This window comes from Lepisma saccharinum, chromosome 8, assembly GCF_977018435.1.
Source record: "Lepisma saccharinum chromosome 8, izLepSacc3.1, whole genome shotgun sequence".
NCBI classification, from domain to species: Eukaryota; Metazoa; Arthropoda; class Insecta; order Zygentoma; family Lepismatidae; genus Lepisma; species Lepisma saccharinum.
In genome coordinates this window covers 18,559,041-18,573,587 of record NC_139236.1, presented here as the reverse complement: position 1 = coordinate 18,573,587, position 14,547 = coordinate 18,559,041, and positions in this window count along the sequence as shown.

The window sequence follows — 14,547 nt, the reverse complement described above, 5'->3', positions numbered from 1 at the left end:
TTATAAAAAGTGGTATTGAGTTACTAAAAAAGGTACTTGAAAAGTAAATAAACCACCACAGTATTAAAAATAATACCTAGCCTAACAGTAAGAAAATACCTAGGATACTCTAAAATAAACAAACTTTCCTACGAACCAAACCAAAAATAGCGTAGTGGAAGTCAATAAACCCTAACAACAACAACAAGATTCAACAACTACATCAAATTGAGTAAAAATACACAAAAAATGCGAAATATTGTCCCTAACAGTAAAAACATCTGGTCAATTTTACGTGAATCCTGATGTTTATAAGGCAATAATCAAATAGTCCGTGGTTCGTAACCCCGAAATAAGGGCAAATAGCGGTTCGCATCCACTTTAGCCTGTAGATACAGGAACTGAATGTTCCTAGTTCAGTCAAATTTGTTACGCCTTAGGTTAAATAATCTTTGCAATGTTACAAAAGGCGGAAGAAAAAAAACGCGTAGATTACTTCCACCAAATAGAATTGGAACCTCAAAGAAAATCAATACCCGCGTGTAAAAGAATTGGCGGGACCAGGCTTCCATTCAACTCCGGAAAAAAACCGATGGGGCCCGTAACAATAGAGGCGATTCTCCCCTCGTGCATCCATGATCGCACGCTGAATGGGGTGGCGAAGAATGCAAACTCATAACAGGTTCTTGCGGAACAGGTTAATATTAATAACATGGATTCTGCCTGCATACTTCGTTTTCATATAGGATACATCGTTCAATTTCTTCGCGTTTAAAGCGAACATGTGTTATAATATCTTCTACCACCGTTCGAACGCGTCGGCACCGATTGAATACGGGTAAATTCTCTGATTGGTTGAATCATTTATTAAAAACCTTCTCTCATTGGTTAATATTTTCTAGCCTCTACCCAGGACCGTTCGAGCTCCTCAATTATACCAAATATGACTCACCACCGACGCTTCCGTTAGAATAGGCCGAAAATGTCTTTTGTACATTAATGGAAAAACCATTAATTCCAAGTTCCCACGTGTGTATAAATCATCTGTGACTCATATCCGGCAGAAACGCATATATAATATGCAACAAAAGGTTAGCTTAGGCCGAAAACGGAATACATAATAGTATCTTTTGTGCACTAATGGAAAACCATTAATTTCAAACTCACACGTGTGCATGAGTCATCGATGACTCATCTCCTCCTCCACCCCCGACACGTGTCGCTTGATTAAATAACAATAGCGTCACCCCTCGAAAATGAATAAAAAAGCCATTAATGTCAATTAAAGGGTCTATTGTTTGGTCAGATCTCGAATACCATCTACTAATGTCCGATGCTTAAATGTTCTCATCGCAAGAATAAATACAAATTGTCTTGACGAATTATTCGCGATTAAAATTACCACCTGTGCGCTAGTGTCGCTTCCAATATGGCTGAACATGCATCCCTGGGGCCCGTCAAGTATCTGAGCGACGCTCGCTGAGCAAGATTTTCGCTCGTTGAGCAGATAGATCATTTACTTGACGTAGATTGCTCATTGATCAAAATATCAGTGCCTTTGAATAATCTGTGATGAATGAGGCTGTGTCGAGTGGACAAGATTTCGGTGTTTGAAAAGCTGTTAATTACGGAAATAGAATAGTTGATGTGAACAAAGCTCTCGAAATTTTCATTTTCACACCCTTGCACAACTTTCCAAAACTACGGTGTATATTTAATATTTATTTATTATTTGGAATAAACAACATTTTCATTTTAATACAATTGCAAAAACTGTAATATTACATCACCTTCTGTTACTTGAACTTCCTCTCTAAGTACGCTATATCGCAAGCCGTTCAGTTCATCATAAATATTTCCTCATTGCTCGCGGCTCGCCACTCCACCATCCTCTTCTTGCCTTTGACTCACGAGATCGGAACACAAAAACGCTATATACGCTGGTCAAGTCGTCTGCTTGGCATTAAACAACCGGTTGATACGGTGGTTGCTAAGGTCGGTAACATGGCGTTGCTGAGGTTTTTGCAGTGACGTGCACTGAGGAGTAGCTAGTCTAGCAGATATAGATCAATCAATCTCACATCTGGAATTATATTCAAATCACAATATTTATTGTCTTGTTAAAGCCACAGTTCGTATGCAACACTTTCTTTTCCACGATCTTCTCGTCCATCGGTGTGATCCGCAGGCAAAGCTGGCTGGATACCAGGTCCGTAGCCAGAATTGATCTCTGGGGGGGGGTTATCAAGGGGGGCCTTGTAAACCAAGGCTATTTTTCAAAAAAGTTAAGGGCCTCCCCGATGGCGCAGTGGTAGCGTCGCCGCCTTGTAATGAAGGGGTCCCGGGTTCGATACCCGGTGGAGGCACAAGTGGTTCGGATCCCACTTTAAACTGTAGGTCCAGTCCCGATTAGCCTTACTGTGCATAAAGTGGACTTAAAACACCAACTCAACTCAACTCAAAAAAGTTATAAGTATTAAATGAAGATGTGTGTGTGTGGTGGGGGGTGTCATTAACTTACATAAAATTTATAAATATCATACAGATACTACATTTTTCAACATCTTTTAAACCATCTCTTGGAGTGTTAATTGATTGAAACTGATATCATCCCTTACAATAGAGGTTCCCAAACTTTTTCGTTTCACCGCGCCCCTAGTGTTTCAAGATTTTTTCCGCGGAACCCTGGTCAGAATGTAAGCCTATTTAGCACTTGCAACGCCCAATTAGTGTGATTAGGTTGCTTGCCTTAGTTAAAAAAAATATATACACAGTTTTCAAATTCAGAAACGTTTTACATGTAAAAAGTACTAAATGAGCAAATATTTGGAACATTATAATCATTTCAGTGAAAATAATCTAACATTTCGTGGCAACCCTAAAACCCAGCCACGTCGCACCAGGGTGCCGCGGTGCACACTTTAGGGACCACTGCACACTCAATACTACAGGTGATACAGACATGTATATCACACGCAAGAGAACGCACAATATTCAATCACATTGCCTACAGTACATTTCACGCCCGGCCGAAGCAATGACACTCCCCTTCGTTCCCAAATCTTGAGAGCTGTTGACCTTTGATGCAGATGCGAAGGAAATTTGCATGACGACATCAAAGTCACAGATTTCTGTCTAAACGGGAGGTCGCAACAGGGACAGTGAAGGTACAGATAAAGAAGACCCCTTATGAAAGAACTTACAAAGTGTAGATATTCTTCAAAATATTTGCAGCTACTTACACTTCTGCTCATAAACAAGATGAGCGAATGTAATAGCTGCTGTTCATGTTCTGTGGATTTCTCTTTAAAATTGTGAGCTGTCTACATTCTCACTCTTCACTGGAAACAAATTACACAACATAGTTTTACCCAATGTTAATGGGGGCTGATTGCAGGTCCAGTGGGGGCTGAGCCCCCCCCCCCTGGCCCCTGCCTGGCTACGGGCCTGCCCCTAGCTCGCTCTTCCTCCGCCTGACCAGTTTCCAGGTAGAAACGGCCGGCCCAAGGAAAATGAAGATTTCTACCTCTATCTCCCTTGGCTCCCCGCTGCAATGGTTGAAAGCCCAGGCTTTCAGGTCTCCCAGTCTATCTCCTATAGGACAGATAGGGGATTAGTTTCTCATAGATTTTTTTGTAAATCCTCTAAAGAACTCAGGGTAAAATTTTCTGCAGTACTTATGTTCTCTGTATTTACACAAGCTTTTATACGTTGTATAATATGTACGTAAGTATAATATGGGATGTAGTTTTATTACTTATGAAATGGGAACGTGATATGCGCAGACAATAATGTTATGCTTTCTTTCTTTTTTTTTCAAATATGGAATATATAATGATTAAATTACAAATATGTGCTCAGGCTCGCTCTCACTCTGGTTTTAGTAGTGTTTTATTTAAATACGTATACTAATCTCTTGGCCTCTAACAGTCATAAATACGGATGTATTTATTTATTTATTTATTTATTTGAAAAGTCCTGAATACAGAAAAATCCATTTTACATCAGGATATCAACCGGAAAAGAAATAAACAAAATAATAAGATGGACACATATACAGGGAGGTTATTTCAGTCGTTCACCGCCAGCGTGACGGCCGTTCCGCGGACTCTTCATGCAACAGGTCCCGGCAAATTGCGTTCAGGAAGTCCGTAACAGAAACCGCTTGTTTTGTAATGTTTCCACTTTTCACAATTACAGTTACAATTACAATTGAAATAAGCACGTACCTTGTCGCACGGATGCAGGAAAAGGTGTCCTCCCAAATACAAATATTTCCGGCACCTTATTTCTGACATCTAATCTTAGATTAGACATCGCTACTTTATCCTCAGTTGACAGAAAGGGAAGACAGCATCCCGGCGCATAAAGCAAACCGAAAGCGTAAAATGATATTTAAAAGTAATAATAATGATGATCACTAACCTCCTGTGTTATAAGAGATGTTGAAAATGACTTCCTTCAACAGCAATACAACACGTTTCTTAGGTTCAAGAGATCCTGTCTATCGTAATCCCTGACCACTTTTCTGCAAGAATTCGTTTTCACGTAATTATCGTACTTAAAAACTCTATGTTCAAGACTATATTTGTTTAACGACATAAGTAATGAATGAATAACAATTAACACACAATAAAGCACTGGCCACGAGTAAGCACATTACAATAACACAGTATAAGCAACACGCGTACTGATAAATGAACAGAAGTGAACATGAACTGGTAGCCGACAGTGTTGCTAACCATTTTTCGGCAATGTCCCTACAGACGTAGTCAAAATGTCCCTACAACTGACCAAATGTCCCTACGCCAAGTAAAGTGACTAAAAAAAAAGCACCTCATGAGCATGCAAACAGAAGATAAAATATACACATTTACTTACCAAATCTTTCTGCTCGGTGCTTCCACAATTAATGAAGGAGCGAATTTACAATACAGGACCTCTCCCCGATTTTTTGTAATATTTCGCATACTCACTAATTGAGGCCTCCTAATCACGAATTTGAAGTTAAAATTTGGGGGGTCACGTGTAGAAATTGCAAAATAAGTGACATTGAGTGGTCCGCGATCGGCACGATTGCTTATTATTTACCGGAAGATTTTGTGTTTCCAATACTTAAAAAACGAAATATACATTCCTGATATTACTACGACCCCAAATTTTAACTATGTTTGCCTATCCTAACCTAACCTAACCGTACCTGAATGGTTCGTGGGGCTATCCGTCAATGGTTTGTTGGGCTACCCGTGCATGTTTTTTTCGAGCCCAAATTTTAACTATGTTTGCCTAACCTAACTTAACCTAAACTTACCGAGAATGGTCAGTGGGGCTATTCCTGAATGGTTTTGCGGTAATTGTGATTACGAACCGATAAAAAATATTATTTTCGTAGCACTTTAACGGAAAACGTTCATCATCGAAGACGCCATTTTCGTATCCTGCAATTTTATGATTGATGTACTGTTGCCAAATTTACCTGTAATCAAATCAGTTCTTCTACATCGTGATTGTCGCTGTCACATGTAAGCACGTTCTTTGGGCAATATACTGAAATCCATAAGTTTATTAATTAGCCCACAGCCATCCTCCTGCACACTCCACCTAACAATCTGTACAACATTAACAACTTTTTTACTGTTCTCTTCCGCCATTCTTACACGATCCATGCTCTCCAAGTATGAAATCAACAGTGTGGCAACGCTGTAGACAGCGTAACTAATTTTAATTTGTTCATATCAACAAATATGGCTACCATACTTGTATACGGAGAATCATTGCGAGAATTGAAAAGCTTATTTTACAACTTCTACACGTTAATGAACATTTTTTCCCCCTCACCCCAACATGTTAACTTGAGATAAATAATCACGAATAATTATTTCGTGAGTATAAGACGTAGCATAGAAATTACAGAAGGGTCCGGTATTGTAAATTCTTGCCTTAATGAATAATAGGGGTGTGCTGGACAGAATTTTTTGGGTCGGGACGGGATCGGGACGGTAATTTTTTTAAATCCCGACATTCGGGACTGAAAAATTTGCAATTTCCCGACCAAGTCGGAAAATTTTCTGGACGGGAAATGTTCGAAATTTCCCGAAGCACTGGAAATCTCGAATTTTACAAGTCATTTTCACTTTAAGTGATTGTTTTTGCATTTCTAGAATAAAAACTTACAACTTTCGATAAGTTCCAGAAACTTACAAGGCAGAAAACGTCGAGAATTAACGACTTTTTAAAGTAAAGAATCCAGCACACCCCTAATGAATAACGTTGAGTCGTTTACTGTTGATTATGTTATTTGAAGTCATACATGCTGCTGCTGTGAAGAGATAGATGTTGGTTGGTGATGCTGTATTTCCTGCATTCTTTAACAATTTTGGTCCCATTTTATTTCCCTTTTTTGTTTTTGTATCACTTAACATTGAAAATATTCTTTCCGTTTCCGCGTTAGAATGCGGCAATGTTAGCACTATTTTCGCGAGAGTGGAAATGTTTTCAAAAAGGAACTTGCCTTGAAAGTTTTTGGTAACCGATAACATGTTCCAAAATTCTGATGGAGATCTGTTAGTTAGTTCTTTTTTCTCCTCCTCGCTAAAGTATCCAGATAAACTAATTCATAAAATGTAATTTACCAAGATTGAAAAAAGTACCTACGTTTTCCCTCATTTGGCAAAATCTGTCCCTACGTTCCTACGCGGGCGAAATTTAGTGAAAAGTCCCTATGCGTAGGGACATGTCCCTACGGTTGGCATCACTGCCGACACGTGCAGTATGAAGCTCCCTCTCGCGGCTGACAACTCACCCAACCCCCGATAAGCTGCAGGCGCTGTCGCGACAACTGAGAATAAAGTAGCGATGACTAATCTAAGATTAGATGTCAGAAATAAGGTGCCGGAAATATTTGTATTTGGGAGGACACCTTTTCCTGCATCCGTGCGACAAGGTACGTGCTTATTTCAATTGTAATTGTAACTGTAATTGTGAAAAGTGGAAACATTACAAAACAAGCGGTTTCTGTTACGGACTTCCTGAACGCAATTTGCCGGGACCTGTTGCGTGAAGAGTCCGCGGAACGGCCGTCACTCTGGCGGTGAACGACTGAAATAACCTCCCTGTACATATATAACAAGAACAACTAGGGCAAAAATAATATTATTTACTCTTCAGCTTTTTTATGCACGCCGTTCTGTAAGTCTGCTTTGATAAATGGAAGCCCGGAGCGTCTCTTAGTGAGTTGTAAATGGTTTGTAGCCTGTAGAGAAGTGATCTTTGTTCTAAAGATAGCCTTGAAGATTTAATGTAAAATAAGTTGTTGCATTTACTATTGGGACATGGGATTCTGATATTAAGAAGTGGCAAGAGTTCGCTGGTGAAAAGTTGTCCATTAATGATTCTGAAGAATAGTGTTAAATCTGAGAGTTGACGGCGAAGAGAAAGGTCATGAATTTGTAGAGTGGATAGAATTTCTTGTTAGAAGTTTGCAAGGGCTGGGCATCTGTGTTTGACTATTTTGACGAAGAAACTTACTACTTTGTTTGTTTTCTTTAAATTGCTTTCACATGCCATTGACCAAATACAGGAGCCATATTCAAGAATAGGAACAACACACATTGTAAAGTAGGTTTTGAGGGCAGAAACGTGTGTTATGTCTTTAAATCTGTAAATTAGTCCAAGTGTTTTCATCGCTTTAAAAGTTATGTAGTCTATGTGATGGTTGAAAGTCAGTTTGCTATCAAAAATGACACCAAGATCCTTGTGCTGTCGTACGAACGGAATAACCTGGTTGCATAACTTATAGGATGGCACCGTGTTATTGGATTTTAGGGTAAACCTCATGACAACAGATTTATCCGGATTTAATTTGAGATTCCAGTCTTGACACCAGCATTCAATGTGTTTGAGATTGTCTTGGATATAGCATGTGTCCTGAAGTGAGGTAATGTTTCGGAATAATTTGCAGTCATCATCATACAATAATACTGAACATTCGGAAGAAATATATTCGTGAATGTCATCCATGAAGAGAGAGAAACACAGGGGCCCCAGAGAACTTCCTTGGGGCACACCGGAAACTACAGGAAGCCACGACGAAGAGCAACCAGATACGATAACCTTTTGCTTTCTATTGTGCAAGTAAGATGAAAGTAGTTTAAGAAGAGCTCCGTGAATATTGAATCTATTTGATAATTTGTGGATGAGTTGCGTGTGAAAGATAGAGTCAAAGGCTTTGGAAAAATCTAGGTATACGACATCCATGTCTTGCTTGGCATTCAGGCACTTAACTGCTTTGGTAAGCAAACAAGCAAGGTTTGTGTCACAGGAAGCATGAGGGAGAAAACCGTGTTGAGTGGGAGAGAGAAACGGAGAAACATGTGCAAGGATACGATTAGAAATGATTTTTTCAGCTAGCAGTGCAAGTGCAGGAAGTAAGGAAATCGGCCGATAGGAAGTGACATGAGTTTTGTTTCCGTGTTTGAGGATAGGGACTATATTTGCTTGCTTCCATGTACAAGGAAACACACCTTCGGAGAAGCATTTATTAAAGATTGTGCTTATTGGTTTAGATAAAATATGGGCTAAATGTTTCAGAAATATCGCAGGAATATCATTAGGAGTGGTAGCTTTGGAACTTGAAACAGATTTTAATAATTCTTGAACTTCATTGCAGTTAGTTGAGATTTGAGTTTGGTTTGGTTTGAGTTGTTGTTTTAAGTCCACTTTATGCACAGTAAGGCTAATCGGGACTGGACCTACAGTTTAAAGTGGGATCCGAACCACTTGTATCGATTACAAGGCAATGACGCTACCACTGCGCCATGGGTGAGGCCCAGTTGAGATTTGAAAGAGTGTGTAAGGAATAATGGAACTGATTTCCGGTAGTATGGTAGCAGCGTTCTTTGTAAAGTTAATATGAAAGTACGAGTTAAAAAGCGATGAACGCTCATCCTTTGTAGCAGACTTACCGTTCCAGGAGACTTGAAGGAGAATACGGTCATGTTGCCGGCGTGAGTTAATTAGCGTCCAGAATGTTTTAGGGTTTTAAGCAGCACTTTCTGTTACACTTTGAATATAATTATTATAGTCCCTTTGAATTAAGTTTTTGCTATACTTCCTTAAGTAAGTAAAAGTGTTCAGTGTATGAACGCGCGTTCATATTGTTGTTGGTTTGGTATATTTTACTTCGCTTTTCTGATACATTTGGTTATCGCGAAAATGAGAATGAGTGATGATATGATGAAATTGATGAAGGGACCTCATATGAACAATCCAGGCCAGGATTTGAACCCGTGATGAGTGCGCATTCTTGTCCTATGTCTTGCAGTGAATAATGAAATAATTTGGAATAAAAACCTCAAAACTCAGAACTAAAAAAGTCAAATGAATATCATTGAAGAAACTACAGAAAAAGAGTGTTGTGTTCTTTTACCTGTCTTGTTTCTGTGCACAAAGTGTACTTAAAACACCAAATCAACCAACCGTGGGGAGTAGTTGTCACAGAGCGCTACGACACCAGGAGTTTCGGGTTCGAACCCAGACCTGGGCATGGGTGTTCTTTGTGTTTGTGCCTTCATTAATTTTATCGCATCATCTTCGCACTTCCTCCACTTTTGGTACGATAAAATTGATGAAGGGACACACACAATGAATACCCATGGCAAAGCCGAGATTCGAACCCAGAATCTCTGGCTTAGAGTCAAATCAAATCGTTTTTTTATTTTCGAATGTGGGTGGTGGTTACGTGTACTTTTTTTAGTACTCATTCATAATTTTGCAATCTTTTCCTGTTATTGACATTCTTCTTTTTTTAGGAATACTGGGCCCTAAAGGGGGGAGGGATGTGACCCACACCAACCCTCCTCCCTTGAGCACGCCACTGACTGCTACTCCAAAGTGTCGACGTCACCGCACGTCATTGGGTTTTTGAAGACGAGCCGAAAACAATGAAGGAAGGAGGGTCAGCATGTAAGGAGAACCACTTTCATAGTTTCAGATGCATATGATAAGAAGGCATCGTCGAAGGAAGGGTGCAAGCAAGCATGAAGGAAAGAATATGATGTTAAGGAAAGCGATACTTAGATGTCGCACGTGTTGTGACTAGCACTTCTTCGAAAATTTTACAGTAGTTTTCTTCATAATAGCTTTGTGTATGTGCGAAGAGATGTTTATTACCTTATGTTGAAGTTACGTGAACCAGATTAAATATTTTACACAACCAATGTAGCGTCTATTCCTTTGTTATGAGCCTATTACGAGGACAAAAGGGTTGAACACAACATGTGCCGTTTCCTCTGTCCATCATTATCTTGTTATTATTCTAACTTATCATTTTATCATGTTATTTTATGCAAAAATATTAGAATGAAAACAATTTGTTGTAATTAATAATGGGCTGCCAAGCTGAAAACAAATTCAGGTCGATCAGTAGGCTTCAGGCGCCAGGCATTTATCCAGTAGCGTAACTAACATGCTCTGCGCCCCCCCCCCCCCCTCCGCGCAACTTTCAGTTGTGCGCCCATACTTGTTTAAAAATATACAATTATATTTCTTTACTAAAATGTTAATTCACGCCCACATTTATATTAGGTATATAAAAATATGAAAATGCATACATGTAATTTGAATCAATGTAAAAACCGATACGAAGGGTTAAGACAACAGAGAAACTGTAAACAATTATATATTATAATTATATATGGAAACAGACTGTTATTACAAAAATTACGATATTGTCAAACGATCCTCTGCATTTTTTCATGGAAACAAATTCTTGAAGAATTTGAAGAAAACAATATGAAGAAAACAATGGTATATTATTGTTATTATTATTATTATTATTATTATTATTATTATTATTATTATTATTATTATTATTATTGATCGGTTGATTTGATGTTTTAAGTCCACTCTATGCACAGTAAGGCTAATAGGGACAGGACCTACAGTTTATATTGTAATCCGATCCACTATGTGCCTCCACCGTATTATAATTATTATTATTGCATCCAAAGTAAATGTGTAAACCCAAGGTGTATCACGTCTGTTAGCTTAGTAAATTAGGTTCGCATTTACATCTTAAACGAATGGCACTTTCCAAAATATATTATGTTCTTGAATTTCCAGAAATTCTGAATAATCGTAACTCGTAAATAAGCGATTTCTAACCGAAAATATTTTACTCCCATTTATAGAATATGAGGAATTGAGATAAATAAAATCACGTTGAAACAATTACGTTATTTTATCACAGGAACACAACACAACTGACAATGGCAAACTGACAGCAATACGAAAGAAATCTCTCCCCTAGAAGCTTATCTTCCCGCTTCTTGGAAATTCACCCCTTCTCCGAGTTACTCGTATGCATATTGCTATTTGCATTAAGGGCTATTGAACGAAAGATTGAGCATGTGATGAATGCAGTGGCGTAAATAACACCCCCGCGGTGCGGTGTGGTGGAAGAAGCGCACGTGGGAGGAGCGCACAGTGTGATCTGCGCACAGAGAGAAAAAGATCGTGGGTGAAGCGCACATTCAAATGTTCCTCTTTCTTTCCTTGCAGGTGAATGCGCAATGGAAGTTATTACCAGTGCCAAGGGTAAACCTTGTCTCTTACTGGACGGACATCAGTATCGTGTTGGTCGTAAGACTGAAAATGTTATCTACTGGAGATGTGTAAAGGAACGCCGGTTGAAGTACAAGGGATCACTAAAGACAACATTAAACAACGACGTTTTGGAAAGAAAACCTCATCAGTGTGTTCCGAATGTTGCAGAGTTGGAAGTTGTAAAAACGATGTCTGTATGCAGGAAAAGAGCAAGGGAGGAACTGTCTACGCCAGTGAACGTCGTCTAAAAACAAGAATTTGGGAATTTGACGAATAGAGGTTATGAACTAGTTACTGAAATCCCAAAATATGATAACGTAAAAACCTCTTTGTGTGAAGTAGGAAAACACTGGGAACATCCCAAAATCCGATTGGTAGTTCCGAAATCTCCTTGGATGAAAATGTGTTGAGATTTTCCGACGGGACGAGCTTCCTTATGCTTGACCTGCAAGTAACAGTGGCAAGAAATTATTAACATCCTGTGATTTTTTCTACCTTGACGGAACATTCAAAAGTTGTCCGAAACAGTTTGAGCAAATTTATTCAATTCATGCTGATGCAGGAAGTTCCGAAGAGGAAACAAACATCTGGCCAGCCGTTTATGTGTTACTAGAAAATAAATAGAAATCTACATATAGACCTAGGCATTCCAGGTCGCAAGAGAAGAAAACAGTATATTGAAAAAGACGGGCATATAAAAACAATTTTAGACAAATATGTTGAAACTGAAGATTTATTTCGTTGTCTCAATTCTCTGTCGTACGTTGCAAAGTTTGATTGAAGATCGTTCTTAAAAGTTGACGAAGCTGTAATAGAAGCTGCTGATAGAAGAACCTTTAAACCGCCTTCGTGTATTAATCTACACGTTGTCCAGTCCCAAGTCTGGAAAGAAAACTGCGAGGGAAGGTTCTTATTGATAATCATACTGTGCGCTAATCCCACTAACATCTGAGATATTATGCGTTAGTCCCACGAAATCTTGCTGTGCGCTGATCTCACGTGCGCTCCTCCCACGTAATCCGCGGTGCGGGGCGCAGTAAGAATGATAAACTAAGAAAGACCGATAGTTCATAAAAGGTTTCCTTTCGGCGTTAAAATATATTTTCAACCGAACATATTATAGTTTATGCCCCCACAACTGCAAACAAATGTTAATCACAAGTAGAAAGTAGATTACCAGATTAGAAAAACAAAACTTCATTAGTTGAATGGTTTACGTAGCCGAAGGGTAGACGACGCTCTGGCAACGCTGATTTTCACCCTACTTACATTTTTTACCAAAAGAGAAGTTAAGAAAAAAATCTTTCTCGACGAAATGATTTTCCAAGCTAAAATTCATCAAAAATTACTTGAGAAGCACAATGTCAGGAGTGAGAGCGATCAAGCTCGAAAACTAGCAAACAAGAATTTGCTTCCATGAAAAAATGCAGAGGATCGTTTGACAATATCGTAATTTTTGTAATAACAGTCTGTTTTCATATATAATTATAATATATAATTTTCTTACAGTTTCTCTGTTGTGTTAACCTTTCGTATCAGTTTTTACATTGATTCAAATTACATGTATGCATTTTCATATTTTTATATACCTAATATAAATGTGGGCGTGAATTAACATTTTAGAAAATAAATATATTTGTATATTTTTAAACAAATATGGGCGCACAACTGAAAGTTGCGCGGGGGGGGGGGGGGGTGGCGCAGAGCATGTTAGTTACGCTACTGGATAAATGCCTGGCGCCTGGAGCCTACTGATCGACCTGAATTTGTTTTCAGCTTGGCAGCCCATTATTAATTACAACAAATTGTTTTCATTCTATTGCATAAAAGAACATGATAAAGTGATAAGTTGGAATAATAACAAGATAATGATGGACAGAGGAAACGGCACATGTTGTGTTCAACCCTTTTGTCCTCGTAATAGGCTCATAACAAAGGAATAGACGCTACATTGGTTGTGTAAAATATTTAATCCGGTTCACGTAACTTCAACATAAGGTAATAAACATCTCTTCGCACATACACAAAGCTATTATGAAGAAAACTACTGTAAAATTTTCGAAGAAGTGCTAGTCACAACACGTGCGACATCTAAGTATCGCTTTCCTTAACATCATATTCTTTCCTTCATGCTTGCTTGCACCCTTCCTTCGACGACGCCTTCTTATCATATGCATCTGAAACTATGAAAGTGGTTCTCCTTACATGCTGACCCTCCTTCCTTCATTGTTTTCGGCTCATCTTTCCAAAACCTCAGCAACGCTCTGTAGCTAACGCCATGTTACCGACCTTAGCAACCGGTTGTTTAATGCCAATATGGCCGCACGTAGACGACTTGACCAGCTTATTCTGTGGCACAAACCTGTAGCGAACAAGGTTCAAGTTCGCTCAGCGATCGAGTGAGCAGCGCTCGCGAGCCGTCAAGTAGCTGAGCGATCACGTTGCTCGCTGAGCGCTCAGATACTTGACGCGCCCCAGGTTTCGGTTCAGTTAGTAGCAGCGTGCAGTCATGGCTGTTATGGAGAAAACGTTGAAGTTACGCGACATTTCTAAATATTGCGAATACGATTTGAATACCAGAAACTATAATGAAGGTAAAGCTGCGCTGAGAAGAAACCATTTCATTATGATCGGTAAAAATAACGCAGACGAAACTAATATGTAAACACTGGTTCTTCAAAGCAGTGCTGCATCATCTGCACCTCATGTTGTAACTGGGGCTCTCGAATGTGATTTGAAAATAAAGCAATTCACCTGTACTTGCAAAGCTGTCAGTTTTTCATTTCAACATTATTTTCCTCTCTATGATGTTAGCTATATCATACATACTCATACCTGTACTTGCAAAGCTGGGGCAGGAGGAAAATGAACATATCGTTGCATTTCTTCCTCCAAAGAGGCAGGCTGGTTTAATAATAATGCTCATAATAATAATAATCACAATTTCATGACCAGACTATCCTC